We start from the raw sequence: 21936 nt of genomic DNA, 5'->3' as shown, positions 1-21936 counted from the left end.
CCGCCCGACCCCCCACCGGAATCCCGATCGGAGGGGATTCCCTTGCACTCCTGCTCTCGGGCGCGGGTCCGAACGCCCGAACGCTCACGTACCTTCTGGGCAGAAGGAAACGGAGCAAGGATGTGCGGGGTCTGGGGCCCCGGGAGGCGAGGGGAGCGGTGCGGGCGGGCGCGCCGCGGGGCGCGGGGCCGGCGGTCCCCAGGCCGCGCTCGTGCCCGGGCGGCCGCCGCAGTCCCGGCGCCGTAGCCGCGCGTGGGGTCCAGGGGGCGCTGTGGGCCGGCGGCAGCGGCGGGCACGGCGACGCTGGGGGCTCCGCCGAGGCTCCCCTCCCGCCGCGCCTCGGTCGTCCCGCCGCAGCCTCGCGCCCCCGGCCCGGCTCGGCGGCGGCGCTCGCCCGGGATCCGCGCGGCCGCGGCGCCCCGGGAGCCCGATGCGGCTGGGCGGACGCTGGGCCTCAGCAGCAGCGGCGGCGACCACAGCTCCTCCGGGAGGCGGAGGCGACGCGGCCGGCGCAGGCACGGACCCCCCTGGCCATGCTGAGGCGGCGGCGGCCGCTGCGTGAGGTGAGTGCGGCGCGGCGCGGCAACCCCGCGGCCGCCGACCTCCAGCCGCCCGGGACGCCGTGTCCCGGCGCGGCCCGCGCTGCCCCGGCCCGGCCCGCGCGAGCCGCCCCGGAGCCGGGCGGCGCGAGGGGCGCGACTAGGCCCCGCGCCGCCGGGCAGCCCCCCGCGGCCCGGCCTCGGTTCCGGTGCGGCCCGGTGCGGCCCGGTGTGTGGAGGGCGGGGCCGGGGGGACCCTCGCCCCCTTCCGGTTGGCCGCGGGCCGGGCCGGGCGCTGCCGGGTGGCCCCGGCCTGGCGCGTCCATCCCGGGGGGCGGCTCGGACGCCTGTTTGCAAACAGCCGCGGCTTCTCCGCGCCCCGGACAGTCCCGCGGGGTCCCGGGGCAGGGCCGGCTGGGCAGCGCCGGGCGCCGGGTGCGGGCCCGGAGAGCGGCCGGCGGCTCTCGGCGGCCGGGAACCACCTTGGGCGTCTTATTTTAGGTGAAATTTCATCGCCTGCTGCTATAGCTCATCCCTGCCGCCTCCTGTTACCTTTTTGCCTCCGAGTGTGGTCGGCTCTGCAGAAAGCCCCGTCCCGGCTTTGCAATGTTAAGTTTCCGAGCTGCTCGGTAATAATAGTTACCATGTAGATTATATTTATTATATAATGTATCTGCTTTTACGAAGGTCTGTTTCTCCCCCCCCCCCCTTCTCAGTAAGAGGGAGTTTATATTTAAATGCTTAGTTCTCAGTTCAGAAATGTTCCGCGGAAAGAGATTCAGAGAATGGATGACAAGAGGATTTTTTTTTTTTTAAGTCTCGTGATGACTGCCCTTATTTGCATGTATACCTGATGGAAACGGGATGCATTCGGAAATTTCGAAGTTAACTGATTCGGCCTGGTATTAAGGTGAAAAACAAGTTAGGGATTGTAGGTGCATACTCGAAATCGGCTCTTTGGTCTTTGATTAGTGTGGTTCCAGGTTATTTTTGTTTTACTGTTATGTAGTGAAGTCTGTCGGTTAAAAAGTACTTCCAAATGTTTTATAATTGTTAAAAATACTAGGGTGCTTGTAGCTGAAAATTTGGAAAGTACAAAAAGGAACTGTGCTCACTTTCAGTGTTTCATAACAGGATAAGACACTTACAATCCTATGGTACGTTTTGGTCAAATTTAAAATGGTTTGTACTGTTGATATTAAGTTATTATATATTTGAGGGGGCCTTGGGCCACACCTGGTGGTGTTTAGGGGTATCTCCCGGCTCTGTCCATGGAAGTTGCTCCTAGGACCATATGCAGTACCTGAGATTGAACGTAGGCCTCCCGTGAGCACTTGGTCCTTTGAGCTATCTTTTAGACTTAAAACTAATATTTCTTTTAGTAGGTTCAAAGGTAATTGTTCCATTTTACTGTCTAGCATCCAATCACATATACAAAACCTGAACAAATGTTTTATTCAATTGCATTACGATCAGTAATGTAATGATTGCATCACATTACATAAATGTAATCAATTAAAACAGTAACATGAATAAGTAGCCAAAAAATCCTTACCCTCTGAAGCAAGTAAAACTCCTGAGGCCTCAGGAGGTTTGGTACAGTAAATGATTTTGAGGATCTGTCCTGTAAGATAGTCATCTTCTATGGCTTCTATGAGATTTTATTTATATATTTATAACTGTAAAAATTGCTTTGATTAAAATATTTTGACTGTTTTGGTACATTAATTTAGGTTTTAAAAAGTCTGAATTCAGTTCTCAGTATGTATCAGAGTACCAATATTAGAATCAGCTGAAAATGCTTAAAGCAATTCCTGACCCCTTGAATTAGATTTTCCAGAAATTGATGTAGCCCAAGGATCTTTTATTTTATTTTATTATTTTATCTTACACTCTTAGACTCTAAGTCCCACTAAAGTTTGAGAGTCACGGTTTTAAGTCTAAAGCTATAAGACATTTTTTTTTTTTTTACCTAAATTGAATGAGAAATATCTTTTCTAGCAACATGATTAATTTTTTGGGGGAGGGGAGCATAACACCCAGTGATACTAAGTGTTACTTCTGGCTCTGTACTCAGGGATCACTCCTGATGGGGCTTAGGAGATATATGGGATGCTGGGGACTGAACCCTGGTTAGACAGGTGCAAGGCAAGCCCTTATTTGCTGTACTATCTCTCCAGCGCCCTTCATGATTAATTTCAAGTGGCAGTATAGTTGTTTTAACAGGTTCAATATTTAGGAAAATGCTGAAATTTTGAGGGTCTGCAGATTCAATGAATAAGCATGTGTTAAGAAGCTTTTGTGGAAATCTGTGATGTTTTAGAGAAGGATCGCTGCCACTTGTCACATAAACTTCTTATACCTCAGTGCCTTTGTAAAACTATGTTTAACATGCAAGGTTTTTAGGGTAAATATATCTGAAACATCTTTTGATCAATTAAAGAGCCTTATAAAATTGTGGCTACTAATATTATGTCTCAGATCCTATCTTTGTTATTCTGGAAAACACAAAAGTGACCAAGGTCTCTGTTGGCAATTATCTATTTGTGGAAGTAGGACATGTTTAACTGTTATAGGGCAGGGTCAGGCAAGTACTATAATTGAGTGGAAAATGCTAGATTTCTCTGTAAGACTTTTGTGTCTAATCCACTGGCTTGACTCTGAAAAATATCAGTGTTTTAAAAATATGTCGATTCCTTTCTCTTCTAATTTCTGATTCCATATTTTATTCCATGTTTTATTCTTTAATTTCCTCATAAGTGATTTCATGTTTTATTCTTTAATTACCTCATAAGTGATCGTTTTATATTAACTCAACTCCTTCGGAAAGACAGAAATGAGTGATGATCCCATTTCTTCCTCTCCTGCTAATCTGTGACTGTTCATTGCATTCAGTAAACTTTTATTTGATACCTTGTGTTAGCCACAGATAAGTTGCAAGGTACAAAGATAATTGCCTAGATTTTAAATTAGCATGTTCCTAAAGGTCTGGTGTGTTTTATGGTTGTAAATTATATGATTTGGTGCAGAGTATAGACAGATATGTGGACATAAATCCTTATTATAGCTCTTTAAAGCAATGTGACATTTAGATTATTAGATTCTTCATATAGATTATTGCTTATCCTGGACATTTTGTATAAATAGAATACACGACTGATTTCAGTCAATTAGCATAATGCTTTTAGGGTTTGTCCATGTTGAAGCTAGTGTCAGAGCTTCATTTCTTTTTTTTTTTCCTCCGGGGAGCCACACCTGGAGGCACTCAGGGCTTACTTCTGGCTCTTTGCTCAGGGATCACTCCTGGCAGAACCAGGGGACCATAAGTGCCAAGGATCAAACCCCAGTCAAATGCTTGCAAGGCAAGCACTTTACCCACTGTACTATTGTCCCATCCCAATACTTAATTTCTTTTTTTATGCCAAATAATAATTCACAGTATGTAAATCACTGTCACTGTCATCCCATTGCTCATTGAGTTGCTCGAGCGGGCACCAGTAACGTTTCCATTGTGAGACTTGTTGTTACTGTTTATGGCATATCAAATACGCCACAGGTAGCTTGCCAGGTTCTGCCGTGCGGGCGGGATACTCTAGGTAGCTTGTCGGGCTCTCCAGGAGGCACAGAGGAATCGAACCCAGGCCATCTGTGTGCAAGGCAAACGCCCTATCCGCTGTGCTATGTACCACGTTTATCACTTTATCGGTTTGGGATATTTCCACTTCTTGGTTGCTATGAATGTTTCCCATACAAATGTTTTCTTTTCTTTGCATATGACCCAGGAGAGGAACTGCCAAGGTTAAATGACAATGCTTTGGTTAAATCTTTTGAAGAATTGCCAGACTGTTTTCATGAAGCAGTAACACCATTTTAATTCCCACTATCCTATTTTTTCACATCTTTACCAAAACTTGTTGCTATTTTTCTTTTCGATCATGGTCACCTTACGGGATGTGAAGTGATGAAGAAAGACTCTTTTCCCTCTGACCAACCTGACTTTGAACTGGGTGAGCTTAAAAAATTCCACTAGTTTATTGCACGATCATTTTGTTGTTTTGGATGCCATAATTTTCATATAAAATTAGGAAAAAAACAGCAGTTCTGGAGACTTTTCTGGAACTAGTATGGCATGCCTTACCACCCTTTTATGATTAAGGTCTTCTAGTTTATCTGTAGGAATTAATTTCATTGATTGAAGGATGAGCAAGTGTATATATTTTGTTATTTCATCACACAACAAAATATATCTCAAAATTTTCTTTATCAAAATTCTCAATAAAAAATTTAAAAAAAATTAAAAAAAAATAAACAAGCACAGTCAAAATTTTGGGAGAACATATCAGGGTTTATGTAAGTTTTCGTCTCCATCCTCCATTCCCTTCTCTCCCCCACCCCGCCCCCCTTCCTGTGGTTTTGGTTTATAAACAGCAGCACTCAGGGGCTACTCCTGGCTCAGTGCTCAAGGGTCACTCCTTGTGCTAGATAGAACCAGGGTTAGCAACATACAAGGCAAGTAAGTGCCTTGCCTCTGGCACCATCTTGTTTCCTAAATATTTTCTTTTTTTCTGGCCATACCTGGCAGTGCTAAGGCTTGCTCTTGGCTCTGTGCACTGGGATCCTCTTCTGATAGTATTCATGTGATATGCCAGGCATTGAGTCCAGGTTGACTGCATGCAAGGCAAGTGCCTTACCCACTGTAGTATCTCTTAGATCCAGCCATTTTCTATCTTCAGTGGCATGAGAAAAGCAACACCAAACAGCAGTTAAGCTAGAATACTGGTAGTTTGAGAAAAACTTTCAAACTTCAAAACACATCATTTACATCCAGGAAATACCAGTGGGGCCACAGGTGAAAATTGTGTAAATGAGGGGCCATGGCATGAAACTTGGGGGTGCTAAGTGGTAGGATGGGAGGAAAATGATGAGAAAGAATGATCTAAACCTTTTTTTCTGATTCTGGTGATGTTATTACTGTTCATAGTCTTTTTTTTGGGGGGACACCCCACAGTGCTCAGGGCTTGTTCTGACTCAGTGCTCAGGGATCGCTATGTGATGCTCGGAGACCACTCCCAGAGGTGCTCAGAGAACCATATGCAGTGCTCAGGATCAAACTGGGGTTTGCCACTTGCATAGTAAATGCTTAACCCCACCACTGTCTTTGTCTCCAGCCCTGTCCAGTGGTTTTTGTTTAAAAATCAGTAGCTGGAGTAAATTAGTTTTGACATTGTGACCTTCTATTTTTGAAAATTTCTGCTTAATGTCTAAAAGACAAGCTTGAGCTTTATTAATCTGGCCCAGTCCTTTGTGATTTAGATTCAATCGGATTATTTCTCCCTCCTGTTTCTGCATGCCCCACTGTTCAATCCTTTAAGATACCAGTTTTACAATGTGTTAACTTGATTCTTCTTGCCTTGTTTCTCTTCCTTGTGTAATTGACTTTCCTAAGCCCTTAATATACTTGATTCAAACTGTATATCTCTGGCTCCAGAATACACATTCTTTTTCATCACGTAAACCTATAGTGTGTTCCATATGTATCTTAACTATTTCCATAATGCCTTAGGGAGTGCCCTTACCAGGAGAGCTCAGGTTTAGTTGACTGGCCTTGTAGATATTTCCCATTAAAGTATACTGCTGTTATGTAGCATTTTGTACAGGAAAGGGGTTATACGCTGTGTATTCAGGAATTTTGTTTAACTTTATTCAGTACATTATCCAGACTTACTTGCATAGTAAGTGCTTAACCCCACCCTCACTTAGTAATACATCTAGGCCAACTTTTTTAGGGAGAGGGTCCACCTTGGTGGTGCTCAGGACTTAACTTCTGGTTCTTTGTTCAGGGATCACTCCTGGCAGGGCTTGGAAACCATATGGGTTGCCAGGGATTGAACCGTGGTTGAAAGTGTGCAGGTCAATCACTTTACCCATAGTACTGTCTCTCTGACTCCCTAACCTATTTTTTAAACAAAAATATGTATGTATTTCTATATTTTTCTGTTTTTTCTTTCCAGTGTTTAGTTAGCCGAGACCAACTTTTCTGTTCTGTAAAACAGTACTCTCACAATATCCGTGGGGGGTGGTAGTGGTGGTGGTGGTGGTGGTGGTGGTGGTGGTGTGTGTGTGTGTGTTTGGTGGGGTGCTGGGGATTGAATCTTATGCATGCAGAGTCGGCACTGTACTCCTGAGCTATATCCCCAGTTATTCATGGGTCTCTGTCCTGATTTGAACCCTATTAGAGCAATATTACTTCGTGAAGTTCCTTATTTTATTGTTGATTACTGATCACTTGGGAAAAAAGAGATTTACCCATAATTGCCTTTTTCTCTAATGGTTATCCTTTTGTTTTGCATTTTGAAATTAAGTAATTTCTATATTTTAATATCTGAAGCTGAAAGGATATTTTGTTTTCCCGATTATAGTGATTAAAAATGCAGACTTGGAAATGAAACTGCCTGAATTTCTAATGTTAATTCCACTGCTTTTCCTCTGTGATATTCAACAACTTAACGAACCTCTCTGTGTCCCATTTTTTAAATCTTTAAAACGGGAAAAGCAGTGATACTTGAGTGTGTTAATTGAGATGACACTGCAGAAAGATAATGACATAGTATAGCATGTGTTTGGTTGAAGTCCCCCTAATGTAGGCACTAAGATGCAGTGAGTGCAGGAGAGTCTGGAGGGTAGAATGGATTGCCAGGGAAAGGAAAGGGAGAGGAAATCTCTTTGGTGTTTGTTTTTGGATCACACTGGGTCTGATCTCCAGCCCCAAGGGAGAGGAAATCTAATTGACCAAAGAGAACCCCAGTCCATTATGCACATAAAACAACAAACAAACAAACAGATAAAACCAAGCAAAAATCTCAGCCAAACCAACAAGGAGCTCCAGAGCAAAAATGGGCTAGGAGAGGAGAATTGCACGTGGAAGAAAAGGTCAGGTTCTAGCATATCTACCTTGCTTAGTATCCTGGTGGAGTGTAGGTCTCAAGTAGAAGGGAGTTGAATTCTAAACACAGTGCATCAGAATGCTGTTAGCTAATTGTACGCCTTGAACCCAAATGAAAGTCCTCTTCCTCTTCTTCTTCCCCCTCCTCCTCCTCCTCCTCTTCTCCTCCTTCTCCTCCTCCTCTCCTCCTCCTCCTCTTCTCCTCCTTCTCCTCCTCCTCTCCTTCTACTTCTCCTCCTCCTCCTTCTCCTCCTCCTCCTCCCCCCTCCCCAAATGTTCTGGGCTTAATCCAGGCTTGGCACTCTGAAATTATTCTTGCTGAGGATGGAACTGGAGTTGGCCATGTGCAAGGCAAGCATCCTATCTGCCACACTATTGCTCTAGCCCCTGAAAATTTATTTTTGAGGGAAGAGCCTAGTGACTGCCAGAGTCCTTCCCTCCCTCCCTCCCTCCCTCCCTCCCTCCCTCCCTCCCTCCCTCCCTCCCTCCCTTCCTTCCTTCCTTCCTTCCTTCCTTCCTTCCTCCCTCCCTCCCTCCCTCCCTCCCTCCCTCCCTCCCTCCTTCTTTTCCTTCCTCCCTCTCCCCACCCCTTCCCCTCCCTCCCCTCCCCCCCTCTCTTTTGACTATATCCACTTGTGCTCAGGGCTTATTCCTGACTCTGCACTCAGGAATTACTCTTGGCAGTGCTTGGGTGACCATTTGGGGTGCTGGGGATAGAACCCAGGTCAGCTATGTGCAAGGCAAGAGCCCTACCCCTGTACTATTACTTGACCCCGTGTATCCCATTTTTTGTATTGCGTGGATCTGTGCCTCCAAACATTTTATGAAAGTCACTTGTCTGGAGTCGTCTGAACCTCAGTTCTTGTTGGGAAATTTAGAAGTAGGTTCATGAGACAGGTTTCAGCATCCGTCTGTAGCTGGTCCCAGTGCCAGAATGATTTACGTTATCTCTTCCATTATTCAATTTAAATTTCCCTGTCTTTGTTCAGCATTTCTGCTGGCCTCACTTTTATGGCAGGGGCGGGGAATCCTTTTTTTCTGCCAAGGACCATTTGGATATCTGTCACATCATTTGCAGGCCATGCAGTAGAGGCAGAGAGGCTGTGGGCAGCTGATGAGAAGCCTGCGTATCTGTCCGTCATGCAGCAGGGCCAGACAGAATGATTTTATGAATCTGGTATTACCAGCAGGCGGTATGTTCTCCACTCCTGTGTTAGAGGGATGACCCTTAGAATTTGGGTCTGAAAACCATCCTCTTAGCAGATGCTAGAAGTAGATACACTGTCCAGTCACAGTCACAGTTGGTTGGTTACAGGTATCCAATGGTGCCAGTTACATAGTCTGCACCTGCACATCTCATTTTTTTTTTTTCTTTTTTGGGTCACACCCGGCGATGCACAGGGCTTACTCCTGGCTCGTGCACTCAGGAACTACTCCTGGCGGTGCTCAGGGAACCATATGGGATGCTGGGGATCGAACCCAGATCGGCCGCGTGCAAGGCAAACATCCTCCCCGCTGTGCTATGGCTCCAGCCCCCGCACATCTCATTTTGATCTTGTTATGTACCAGCAGTTCTGCTTCCGCTGAGGGTCACAGTTGCTTGAGGGTTCCCAGTGGGGCCAGTTTCATTGTGTCTGCACATTTCCTTCTCGTTTCCATTATGTAGTACTCTGGCTATGATGGCCATTCCTTTTCTGGCACCTGTGTCCTGGTTTACAGAGGAGGCTCAGATACCCAGGCTGGGGATGTAACTTGTCGTTCTGTATGATTCTTGATGTATTTCCTGACCAAAGTGTGCCCAGCACTTCTAATACCCTAGAGCTGAGCATTGTGGGGTGGGATACACAAAGTCTGCTAGCGGATCTTTGGCAGAGTTCGTGAAGTTTGAAAATTCATGCGTACACGGAACCCTAGAGACCTCACAATGTTTTCACTGCTGAGCTAATGCATCAGCTGTGTCTTCAGAAGGTCCTTCCAAGATTCTCAGGGCTGTCTGCTTTCATATGGTGCTGTTGCAGGAAAAGACCACTGAATGCCATGTTTTGGGCCCACTGCTACAATTCCTTCACTGTGGTTAACTTGCCACATAGTAGCTCTTGGTCCACTTGAGCCTCTGGGGACTTAATGTGGGTCTCTGTTGCACCCAGGTCAGTGTTGAGATTGGACAGTGTCCCTGCTGGACCTTGGTAAGTGGAGTCCGTACTCCTTTGCTTCCATGTTCATTTCTGCTAAGGTGAGTGTTCTATTTATGCCCCACCTGCTGTCAGTTTTTGTGGCTAATATCAGCTAATGCCTCGGATGGCTGGTTGCCATTTTGTGTACTTGTTTTTCACCATCTCTTTTGCACTGGATGTATACTGATGGACATGAATCATGAATAATGAATAAGATTTCATACCTTGTGCCCATTCCCATGTGTTCATCACTCACCTCTGCCTCTACTTTCTTGCCTCAGTTGTACTTTTTGCTTCAAATCTTCTGACCAGTTAGCCACTCCATTTGCTAATGCTATTGAGTCCATGTGTGGTCTCACTTCTTTCTGTACAAATTCATGACCAGGTATACATTTGAAGTCTCATTTTTAGGAGGATTTTTCCTTTTCATGGTCAAGATCAACTCTAATTGTGACCATAATGAAGATGATTTAGGTCCCCTGCCCCCAGCTTACATTCACATACCGAGCTGACCCATTTGTAATACAGTCAAGATTTTTTTTCCCTCTCCTTCATATATTGTTCCTGTAAACCCACCCCAGACAGCTATAGGTGTAAACTGAGAAAAGGGTACTGGTGTAACTGTGATAGGTGTCACAGAAGTCTTGGCTGCCCACCTTTTTAGCTTACACTGTTCGTGTTTGATTTTGGTGGTGGTGGAGGAGGGTGGATCCCTGGTGCAGGGATTACTCTGTGCTCTGTGCTCAGGGGTCACTCTGGCGGTACCCCGGGGGCCATTTGTGGTGCCAGTGATCAAACTAGGATCAGCCGCCTGCAAGGCAGGTACCTTTACCCCTTTACTCTCTCCTGGGCTCTGTGTTTGATTTTCTGTGGTACAAGTTGATAATCATAAGAGATTGTTGCTGAGTTCACTTGACTTTATGACTTGGAGAGTCCTATTAAATCCAGCTTATTGTGGGTAATTCTGAACATATGGTGCCTAATGGTCAAAAACACTGTCTTCTTCCTGTACACCGGAAGCACACACAGAGCTGTTTTGCTAACTGCGTGACTCCTGCAGAGCCTCAGGGCCTTCATTGTGATTTCCCCCACTGGGGCTTGCTGTAGACTCTCCTCTGCTTCTTTTCTTAAGGTCTAAACCCTTCAGCAGCAGAGGGACTGCTTGTACTACGACGTGGACCTGCTGCTCTTTCCCAGACTCAATGCTGACAGCTCTCCTGCCATTCAGACCCTGGGTCACAGCCTGTTTCTTTGTTTCAGATGTGTTGCCTGCAGAATCAGAAGTAATCTACCTTTTTTTTATTTAGAGTGGTGGCTGTAAGGTGCAGCAGCTTGTCATTAGCTTTGGAGGGGTTGTGTTAGCATGACCCTGCCTACTGGACACTGAAAACTTCCCTGAAATGGCAGATCCCTGAATATGTGTGAAGGTTTTTTTCTCCTACTCATTGGAATAAACGTATTTTATTTATCTATGTATGCCGCACTGGCATACATAGCTGTTGCTCGTCCTGCGCAATCACCATGATGTCATTGTTGATCAGCTTGATAGCAGTTAATGGATGTTTTTTAATGGATGTTGTGGCAGTCACTTATCGTGCTTCAAGATCTAGCTGGTTTCTGCAGAGCTAGAATGAAACAAACATAACTGATGCTATCCCTTCAGGTTTGAAACCCTTTAGGGCAGCACTAATCTCTGGCACTCCGCTCACCTCCACCTTCCACTCAATACTCTTTTTTTTTTTTTCATGCTTGCATTTCAGTCATACAATGATCGAGTACCCGTCCCTCCACCAGTGCACATTTTCCGTCACCAATGTTCCCGGTATCCCTACCCCTACCCCTTCCCATCCCCTCTTCACCCCGCCTTTGTGGCAGGACATTCCTTTTTGTTCTCTCTCTCCTTTTGGGTGTCCTGGTTTGCAATAGAGGCATTGTCCACCTTAATACTTTTAACTTAACTATTTAGACCGGGCATGAGGAGACATTTTTAGCTTTCTCTTGGCCTTTTCTGCTGGTATCTTTGATCCACAGGTTCAAGACCCAGAGTAGAGATTACCCTGCTTTTCAACTATGCCCCTGGCAAATGAGCACGAAAGCCACATGTGTGAGCACCACAAGTAAGCATGTGTGTGCAACTCCTGATCACAGCAAGGACAGCAAAGGCAGGAGGGAGGAAGCAAAATAGAAAATAAAGTGACTTTATTTGTGTTACAGATCTGTTTTCCTCCCAGATATTTGCTGTTGACGTCTATCAATCAGAAATTAGGTGACCTTGGGAAAATCATTCATCTTTTCAGTTCTTACAGTGCTGTTTTGTTTGTTTGTTTGTTTTGGGGCCATACTCAGTCCAGTGGTGCTTCGGACTCACTCTTGCTCTGTACTTGGGATCATTCCTGGCTCTGTGCTCAGGGATCCCCTGTGGGCTTGGTGTCTGTACTTGGTGCCAGGAGTCAGACACAGGTCAGCTGTGTGTGAAGCAAGCAACTTACACTCTGTAGTCTTTCTTTGGCCCCTCAAATTGTAATTTTTTTTTGCAATGTCCAGAGTAAAGAGATCTTTATTATTATTTTGTATATTATTTTGTATATTTAAACTCTCTGATTTACAAAGTTGTTCATAATACATTTGTCCCAGGCATTGTGTTCCAACACTAATCCCACCACTAGTATGACCTTCTCTCCACCAGTGTCCCCACTTTCCCATCAACCCCCCTCCCCAAACCTGCCCCATGGTAGGAACAAAGTATTTTCTGTATATTGCTTGTCACAACAAAATGGCAGATGGAATTGTCGAAAAATAATTCAGTAAAAAAAAAAAATTAGTGAAAATAGTTCTATCTCACCATGATGTCACTTAAATAATTGTCTGAGCATTTATTGACCTCTTTGGTGCTAGTTAAGCTTTCTGTGTCACTGTTTTTGCACATTGAGCTTAGTGGAATTCTACTCAACTTTCCCATTGTATTTGCTGTGCTCTTGCTGAGTAGTTGGCAGTGTGAAATTTAGAGATGGCATGCAGTTGGAGCTGTGGAACTGGGACAATTCGGTGGCTGCAGTCTCTTAGTCCTGGAGATCAGTCCTGGAGCCTTGAAGCTGGGCTGTTTATATGCTGGAAGATGTTGACAGTGGGTGGGGCTCTAGGCCTTGCAACATACTGGGCTTTGGCCAGCCCCTAGCTGGAAGGCTTCTGGGATCTCAGCCTGGGCTACCTGGGATGATTCAGCTGCTCCGTGTCTCTGTGAGATTCATCTCAGAGAGATCAGAGATTAGTCATTGTCTTGGCTGTTAGAAACACGAAGGAAATGGAGTTGGGACTGGGGAGGTCAGGGAAGGGCTGCCAAGGCTGCTCGTGAGCTTTAGGGGGGGCCCTCTGTTCATTAGCACTGGTTTCCCCATTGTCTTTGCTCCTGAGACCCAGAGGACTCTGGAAGTGGAGCAGCAGAGGCTAAGGGCACCAGGAAAGGATCGGCCAGGCGCGCTCCTCCATGAGTCTCCTGCCCAGGGCTCTCTTGTGTTTCCCTCTGATCCCATTTCCAACCTGGGAGCTCCTCCCAAACTTGTTAAGTTTTGTGTTTATTTTCATCTTTCTCCACACACGTACAATTCCAAAAATAAATTAAAATAGACCAGATTACAACAATGCTAAAGGAAACTGGTTCCTCTGGAGGAAAACATGGTGCTGAAAGGAGTTAAGGGGGCATGCACGATATACCCTGACAGCAAGAGTATTATAAACCACGGTACCTAAAGGGAAGAAAAAAAGAAAAAAGTGTCTGCCATAGAGGCGGGGTTGAGGGGTGGGGACGTTGGCTGAGGTGGGGTCTGGGAGGGAAACTGGCGATGTTGGTTGGTGGGGAATGTGGGAAGGAAACTTGGGATTTTGGTGAAGGGAAGTGGACACTAGGTGAAGTGTTTGGTGTTGGAACATTGTATGCCTGAAATGCAATATGAATAAGTTTATAACTTTGTAATGCATGATGATTCAATAATTAAAAAATAATAGAACTGTAGGATAACATTGGGTTTGTCTTTTTAGCCTTGCCGCAGGGAACTTAGTTTACCTTAAAGCAATGTCCTTTCTGTATGGACACAGGAAGACAGTTAATATTATGCTTTGTAACCGGGAGCTGATTGACTCCAATAATATTTACACCTGGGCATCTGCTTTCTCAACTCAGTTGCCCTTAGTTCCTAGCACCCCAAAAGCAGGGTCCCGATGGGGGACGGAATGGACCCAGGGCAAGCTGTGAGCTACCCTGGCACTGAAATGGGCCAGGCAAAGTGCCACAACACTCAACTATAAGTTGAGAGCATGGTCATAGACAAATGTTGTCATGATCCAAAAGTAATGACGAGACTAGTACCCTGCTGGGGTTAGAAAGACTAACCTGGCCTGAGGACTGTGGTCTAGAAAATATAGTGAAATGTCCTCAGGGAGAACCAAACTTTAAGTTTATATCTCTTTTTGTGCTCATACAGAATGACATTGCTAGAAATATTTGAAGTAGATTTGCTACAACTATTTAAGTGGATTACTAGCTGAGGAAAGAAGAAATCGACACACCCTTGTTTGGATCCCACCCTTGAGCGGATCTCCTAGTAATCTGGAGTAATCTCCTTAGATGAGATTTTGTTAATCTCCTGGAGGAGTGGTCTTACCCCTCTGTTGATTTGTTAATATTCAACCCACCTTTGTGACACCACCCTGTGTGATTGCTATATAAACTAAGACTGTAAGAGAAGTAGGGGGAAGGCACAGAAGCAGCATCTCAGACAGAAGTGGGGAGGGAAGACACAGAAGCAGCGGAGAAGACACAGAAGGAAGACAGAAGACACGGAGGAGAGAAGACACAGAAGCAGAGCACAGAGCAAAAGAGAATCATCGGAGCCAGAAGCAGGGGCAAAAAAGAGCACAAAGTGAGTGAGAATTGAGAGCGAGTGGGGCTCCAGAGACTGAAGCCGAAGGGCTCTGGAGAGAGAGATTGGAAGAAGAGAGATTGGAAGAGACCAGAGTAGAGACGACAGAGACAGAGAGGTCGGAAGAGACCAGAGAAGACACTACAGAGATAGAGACAGAGATAGAGAGACAGATAGAAGAGAGCACAGCGGCACACAGAAGTGGAGCACAAGGAGGAGCCATCCCGATCCGGTCCATACACAGCCATTCAAGAGCACTGAACGCGAGCGGCAAGAGAGAGGGAGAGAGCGCTGCCCCAAGAGCCCGCAAAAAACACAACACATCACATCACCCCCCTCTGCACGTTCGTTTGTGTTTTTTACATAGAACAACATTGATTCTATTTTTATGTTGGTTTCATTTTGAAGCCACACCCTGTGGTGCTCAGGGGCTATTCCTGGCTCTTGTTTGGGAGTGACTCCTTGCGGTGCTCATGGGACCAATTGGGACTTTATGTCGTGCAGGAGTTTGAACGATGGATGCTGTTGCTGTACCCATGTGCACTAGCCTCCGGCACTATCTTTGTAGCTTCCAAGAACTGAACAATATGAACAATAAGAACAGCAGGGTTATAGATCTGTTAGCCTTTAAAAAACTAGGAGCTATTAACCTCTTGTTTTAAAGTGTATCCATGTGGGGCTGGAGTGATAGGCGGGCAGGGCGTTGTCTCGCATGTGGCTGACCCAGGTTTGATCCCTGGCACCCCATATGGTTCCTGAGCCCACCAGGAGTGATCCCTGAACATAGAGCCAGGAATAAGCTCTGAGCACAGCTGGGCGTGGCCCAAAATAAAAAAAAAAACAACCAGCAAATGTAAAGCTAGAAACAAAACCTTCATTGTCACTAACGATAGAGGAAATAGCAATGTAATTAGACAAGGAAATGAAATAAGAGACATCATTGGGGAACAGAAAGACCGGCAGCCTGGTGAAGGAGTCCCATTGATCTCCTTTAAATCTGTGTTAGAGAAATGCAAATCCGCTGGCAGCATTCAGGGAGCCTGGAACAATCTGCTGGGGGGTTGGGGGTGTCCTTGCGTGTGTAGATGAGTTTATGTGCATGGAAGGAAACAGTAAAGCATTTGAAACCTGGAAAAAGTATGATTGAGCTCAATGACAGGGTCCACAGAGTCATTCTTGAGAATAAGGGGAGATCAAGGGTGAATTCAAGTGTATGTTATCTACATTGATCTAGCTACTGACTTCAGAATACTTCCTTTTCAATGCACTGCTGTTGGGAATCTGCTGATATTAGATAGAGCCACATTGCTTTTGAATCCTGTGGGTTCTTCCAACACAAGCCCTAAAAGTTTGGGTTCAGTTTATTTATTTAGGCAGCATAATTCCTAGAATACAGCAGGCTATTTGACATTATAAGAAGAATCTTTGAAGAAAGCACCACAGAAATAAATAATATTTACTTAGTTGTCTTCAGGCTGTGCTATCAATTTTTGGAGAAAGCACTGTTTAGTTATTACCCCTTCTTTGAAACCCCTTCTGCTGCTCGTGCTCCTTAACCCCCTTTCCTGAAGACGATGTTCAGGAAATTCAGTAAGTGCCTTATTGAATTCATGTATCAAATGATGCAAGTGCTTTCTTGAAACAACTATCACAACTTGGCATGTAGCAGAAGTATCTTTATTGTACTTTCCATGTGTCACACAGAATATTAAAAAATCATTTACGCAAGAATTGAGAGTTGTAATCTATTAACTACTAAATAGTAGTTTAGCTAATCTATTAGCTAATCTTTTAACTACTAAATATTATGAGATTTTTGGAACAAAGATCTTTGTTTCTCAAAAAAAAAAAAACAATTAAAAAAAGAAACCTTTGTTTCTCTAACTCCCTTGGGAGAAGGCAAATAAATCTTGGAAATTGTTGGTACATTTTTAGCAGTTTGAAAGCATTGAGAAGTTCAGTTGCATTGTAGTATTGTGTGCCTTTTGTCTCCATTGCATAGTTTTCTTGTGGAATTTTGGAGCAAGGTACTATTTTCATTTAGTATAGTGCTTGTTTAAGGAAGCTACTAACATCTCTTATAAGTGAATTTGAAAATAGAAACAAATTAAATTTGTGTTACAGATTAGATTCCTAATAGTGACCTCTTGATGGATTATCAAGAATCTTTTAATCTACTGAAAATCATATTGTATTGGTTTTTGCTGGAAATAATTGGTAGTTCGCCAATATCAATCTAATTTCTCCAGAGACCCCCTCCCTGCTCATCTGCTTTTCCCTTCACTTAATGTGCCTTTTCTCCTTGCTGTTTGCTCTGCTTGAAATTCTCTTCACCTGGATATTGGTAGAGATGCTTGCTGATATTCAGCCTTGACATAAATGGCATCTTCTCAGTGAACCTTTTCTAGCCGACATGTCTAATTAAAATTGTATCCTCCAAAAATATTGTATTTTCACTGATGTTTTTCTGCTTAGCCAGTAGCTTCTAGTGGCATTTGTTTTACTTATTTATGTTGCTTATTAACCATTTCCATCCATTAAAATAAAAGTTTCACTAGAACCAGCATTTTGCATGTTTACTTGCTGCTTTATCCCTGGTGCTTAAATTTGTTCTGGAAACAGAGTAGGTACCTCAAATATTAGTTAACTAAATATATTATGTGAATACGAATTAGGTGGAGATTTCTATTCTAATTGTTGTCATGAGATTTGATCAAGAAATTTGCTGTTACAAAGATTTTATTTTTTGCCATTTTTATTGAAGTACAGGGATTTACTGTACTGTTAATCATACGTTTCATGCATACCTCATTCCAGAAGTACAGCCCTCACTAGAGTGACCGCTTTCCTCCCAAGGATGCTTCAAAGTCTCCACCCCCATGTAAGCTCAGTTCTACAGACAAAACTTTAGTAAGAGTAAGAAAGGAGAATTAACATTTTAAGAGGGCCAGAACAATAGTAGAGCAGGTAGGGTGTTGGCCTTACACATGGCCGACCTGGGTTCAATTCCTGTCATCCCATACAGTCCCATGAGCACTGTGAGAAGAGATCTCCTGACTCAGCTGGATGTGACCCTGAAGCCAAAATATAAAAAATAAAAGCAAACTTTTTTTCCTTCTTTTGTTTTCTGGAGATTTCCTGCATCTCATTTTGTAGCTCCTTGATCTTTTCCTCAGTTGCTGTTACTCTGCTACTTGGACACTCTTGCATTTTTTAAATATCACTAATCATATTCTTCATTTTAGACTCTTCTGGATGTAGAATTCTCATTTCTTTTATTTTCTTGTGATTTGTGATTTGCCTACTACTTGTGCCCATCATTCCTTTAAGCCGGACATCTACAATGTGGTGTCACTAAAGTCCCTCACTAGAGTCCCTCTCTGAAAGTTGACGGAACTAGTTAATACTGTTGGAGCTTCTAGGTTATTTGAACTTGGCGGGGTTCTGTGTGTCTTACCCACCCATTATTTGCTGTGTTCCTGCTACAGCCAGGGTGAGTCCTTATCGTTAACTCCCCACAGCCACACAGTTCAGGAGACGTGGAGGTGGCCGGCTAGGCTAAGAAGATGGCAGAGGGGGTCAGGGATGGCAGCTGCCAGGACCGGAAGGGAGAGGACTCTGCCTGGGCTGTCAGCGGGGAAGTTAACCTCACCTCTGAAATGGATTCTATGTCTTCGCTCCTATCTTCTCAATTTGATATTGACCTGTCGGAAGCTTCAATGTATGTTCATTGAATGGATTTGTCAGTCAGTAAGAAAGCTCAGACTTTTTTTTTTTTTGTAGAAGCACTTTTGTTATATGATGTAATGGTTCCATATATTGAAACAGCCAAGGATTAGTTTCATTTTAGTTCACACTTAAAAATTCTAAAAATTCTAAAATAGAACTTTTCCTCCCCCTCTCCACCCTTCCCCTAATTCTCCCAAGCCCTCTTTCTCTTTTTTTAATTTATTTAAATTTATTTTTTTTGCTTTTTTGGGTCACACCCGGCGATGCACAGGGGTTACTCCTGGCTTTGCATGCAGCAATTACTCCTGGCGGTGCTCAGGGGACCATATGGGAAGCTGGGAATCGAACCTGGGCCGGCTGCATGCAAGGCAAACGCCCTATCTGCTATGCTATCGCTCCAGCCCCACTCTCTTTTATTTTTTAAATTAAATAGTTTTCTTTGTTTGTTTTGGGGCCATCCCCGGCTGTGCTCAGCAGTAACAACAAGTCTTACAATGGAGATGTTACTGGTGCCTGCTCGAGCAAATCGATGAACAACAGGATGACAGTGCTACGACAGTGCAACAGTGCATTATTATTATTAATGTAAAAATAGTCTGAATAGGCTGATTACTAGTAAGAATATTGGAACTATAATGATAATAATTATTTAAAAAAAATGATATTCAAAGGCCCAGAACCAGATGGCTTCATTGGTGGATAGTACCAAACGTTCGGATACTCGATAGCATTTCTCCTCAAACTCTTTCAGAAATAGAAGAGGAAGGAAACGTCTAATCCCATTTTATGATACACGAACCAGGCAAGGATGCCACAAATAAAGTATGGATTAAAATATCTCTGATAGATGTGGATGTAAAAGCCATTAACAAAGTATTGGTATGCCAAGTTCAACAGTATGTGAATAGGATGTTAAGTCTGGAAATTTATTCTAGAGATGTTTAGATTTTTCAGTATTCCCTGTGTGATGCACTATATTAAAAAATGGTATAGATCATGAGATCATCTCTATAGATACAGAAAAACATTTGACAGAATTTAGCATTTTTTTTTTATTTGTTAGTTTTGGGGCCACAGCCAGTGGGCTTGGGGCTTACTTCTGAGCCTGTGCTCAGGGATCACTTCAATATGGCAAAAACAGTAATTACAAGTCGTACAATGGAGACATTACTGGTGCCCACTCAAGCAAATCAATGAGCAACGGGATGACACTGATACAGTGATAGTGATACCGATAACTGAATTCAGCGCGGTATCTCTGAGCATCCTTCTGTTGTGGATTTTATTGTATTGTTGGGTCCTTCCTCTAACCTAAAAGTTTGTTGCTATCAGAGCTCTCAGCACAGCTGTTGAGATTCACAATTGGTGATAAGTAAATAGATACTTGATTAGAGATGTGCTTGGATGAATTTATAAACTAAACTAAAAGGTAGACTGTCCAGCTCATACATAAGTTTACCAGTGTCCAGGGGAAAGCAACTTCCTATATTTGCAGATGTGACTTCTTGTTCTTGATGAGTTTTAAAAATCTTTATATATATATATATATTTTGGCTTTATGGATAACACCAAGTGTTGCTCAGGGATTACTGTTGGCTCTGCACTCAGGAATCACTCCTGGTTGTGCTTGAGGGACCATATAGGATGCTGGGGATCAAACCCAGGTCAGCTGTGTGCAAAACAAATGCCCAACCCGCTGTACTTTCTCTCTGGCCCTGAGTTTTAAAAATTTTAAATTTATGAACTTAATTTTACTTTTGGTATCTAGTTGTAGCCCTCCTTCCCTGCTTTGAAGCGTCATAATTGTGTATTTTTTGAGTTGTTGGCCTCCAGCCTCCAAATTGCTCTGCTGGATATTTCAAAAATATAATTAATGTAGACCAAAGTTTTCCTTATTAGTTTCGAGTTATCATTTATTGTGAAGATTATCCACAAAATGTGAGTTTTTGAAAATGTGAACATATTTTCAGAACTACTTTATAATTAGAAACTAAGTCTAGTCTATACTATCTGCATAGTAAACTGTAGTGTACTGTATCTTGTATAGCTTACTTACTAGAAGGCTGCTTTAATATACTGTGTATGGTATACTATATAGTATGGTATAGTTAATCATTCTCTCAGCTTTTTACAAATGCAGACTTCTCAGAACATTTCCTTTATTGGGGGGGGGAGGCGGTTGGGAAAGATGGTGGTGATTGTGGCCATAGCTAGCAGTACTCAGGGGCTACTCCTCACAGTGTGCTCAAGAGTAACCCCCTGCTGAAGATCAAACCAGAATTGGCCGCATGCAGAGCAAGTGCTTACCCCACTATAACGTATTTCTCCATTCCACGAACTTTTCCGTTTATAAAAGTAAAATTGAAACAACTGTTCAGTTGAGGCAGGTGTGGCAGTACATAAACATCATGGAGTTTTGTCAACTCATGCAGCATTCAGAGAATTTGGCAGTTGTCTTTTGGGAGATCCTCCCAAGTAGTGCTCGTGGGCTGAGCGGCTGCTCCAGGTGATACTTAGCCAGACTGGCTCTGCGGGTCTGATGGCTCCGTGCGTGGCTTGATGATACGAGGCCAGTGGCCACCAGGGCCACACGTGGTGTGACAGGGGTGTGAGGGCATGCAGTCCCCAGATGTAATTAGGGCCTTGTGCTTGCTAGTTGTCTGCTCCAGTCCTGGCCTCAATTTATTAATTTCCCCCTTGGGAATATTTCTACTTTAAGTGAGGTTATTTCATGGTTCTGTTTGTCCTTTTGGTGTTTCTTTAATGACAAGTGTGGATGCCTCCCTGGCATGTTGTTCTTATTATAGTTTGCTTAGGGTGGTGTTGAAGCAAGCATTATTTTTGTTCAAATATTATTTGTAGTATTTTTAAAAATAGAATTAACAGGTCACCATGACACTTTTGTTACATCTTAAATAACTTTTAAGAAAATTTTATTTAAGTCAGGCTTTTTTTTTTCTTTTGATCCTCTACAAAGATAAATTCTACTGATTATTCAGCAAATCTGTAACTGAAAATGATTTTTTTTTTTTTGCTTTTTGGGTCACATCTGGCGATGCACATGGGTTACTTCTGGTTCTGCACTCAGGAATTACTCCTGGCAGTGCTGGGGGAAGCATATGGGATGCCGGCAATTGAACCTGGGTCAGTCTCGTGCAAGGCAAATGCCCTACCCGCTGTACTATCGCTCCAGCCCCTGAAAAATGATTCTTTTCATTTAAATAGCTACTAATGTTTAGCATGAAGTGTTTAATTAAAAGCCTTTGCAGATCCGGCTGGGGAAGTAATTCAGTACTAGAACATTTGTTTTTTCCATATGAAGCCATAGATTCAGTCTATGGTACCAAAACCAGCCAAGATCCCTAACTCGCCCTTGAAAAAGAACCTCCACAAAGCAAACTGAAACAGGATGCTTTGCAAATTAATGATATATGTGCACTTATATATCACTATGTGTATATATACATAAAATATGTTTGGGAAATGTTCCGAGTGTCTAATATTTTGTTGCCTGGCTTTGTCAGGCAGTTACAGGATTTTAGTTCCTGTTAACAAACCAAATAAAAGATGCCGTTGAGTTGCAAATTTTATTATCAAACTTTGCTAAGGATTTTAAGGTCCTTTGTTAAAAAATA

General features: G+C 43.7%; 1 protein-coding gene across 3 annotated transcripts in view; it reads left to right on the top strand.

Moving 5' to 3' along the window:
* Positions 1-282: 282 nt before the first annotated feature.
* Positions 283-21936, top strand: part of ZFYVE9 (zinc finger FYVE-type containing 9) — a 140060-nt gene continuing 118406 nt past the window's right edge. For 2 of the 3 annotated variants that reach the window (XM_055140619.1, XM_055140617.1), the window contains exon 1: positions 283-563. The gene's annotated coding sequence lies outside the window, so the exon portion shown is untranslated. Of the gene's footprint in view, positions 564-841; positions 1169-21936 lie in introns of those variants that run through there. The other variant, XM_055140618.1, reaches the window with a different exon arrangement.

The sequence above is a fragment of the Sorex araneus genome, chromosome 5 (genome assembly GCF_027595985.1).
Source record: "Sorex araneus isolate mSorAra2 chromosome 5, mSorAra2.pri, whole genome shotgun sequence".
NCBI classification, from domain to species: domain Eukaryota; kingdom Metazoa; phylum Chordata; class Mammalia; order Eulipotyphla; family Soricidae; genus Sorex; species Sorex araneus.
Note: the sequence above shows the minus strand (reverse complement) of the source record. Positions and strands in the feature narration are given on the sequence as shown.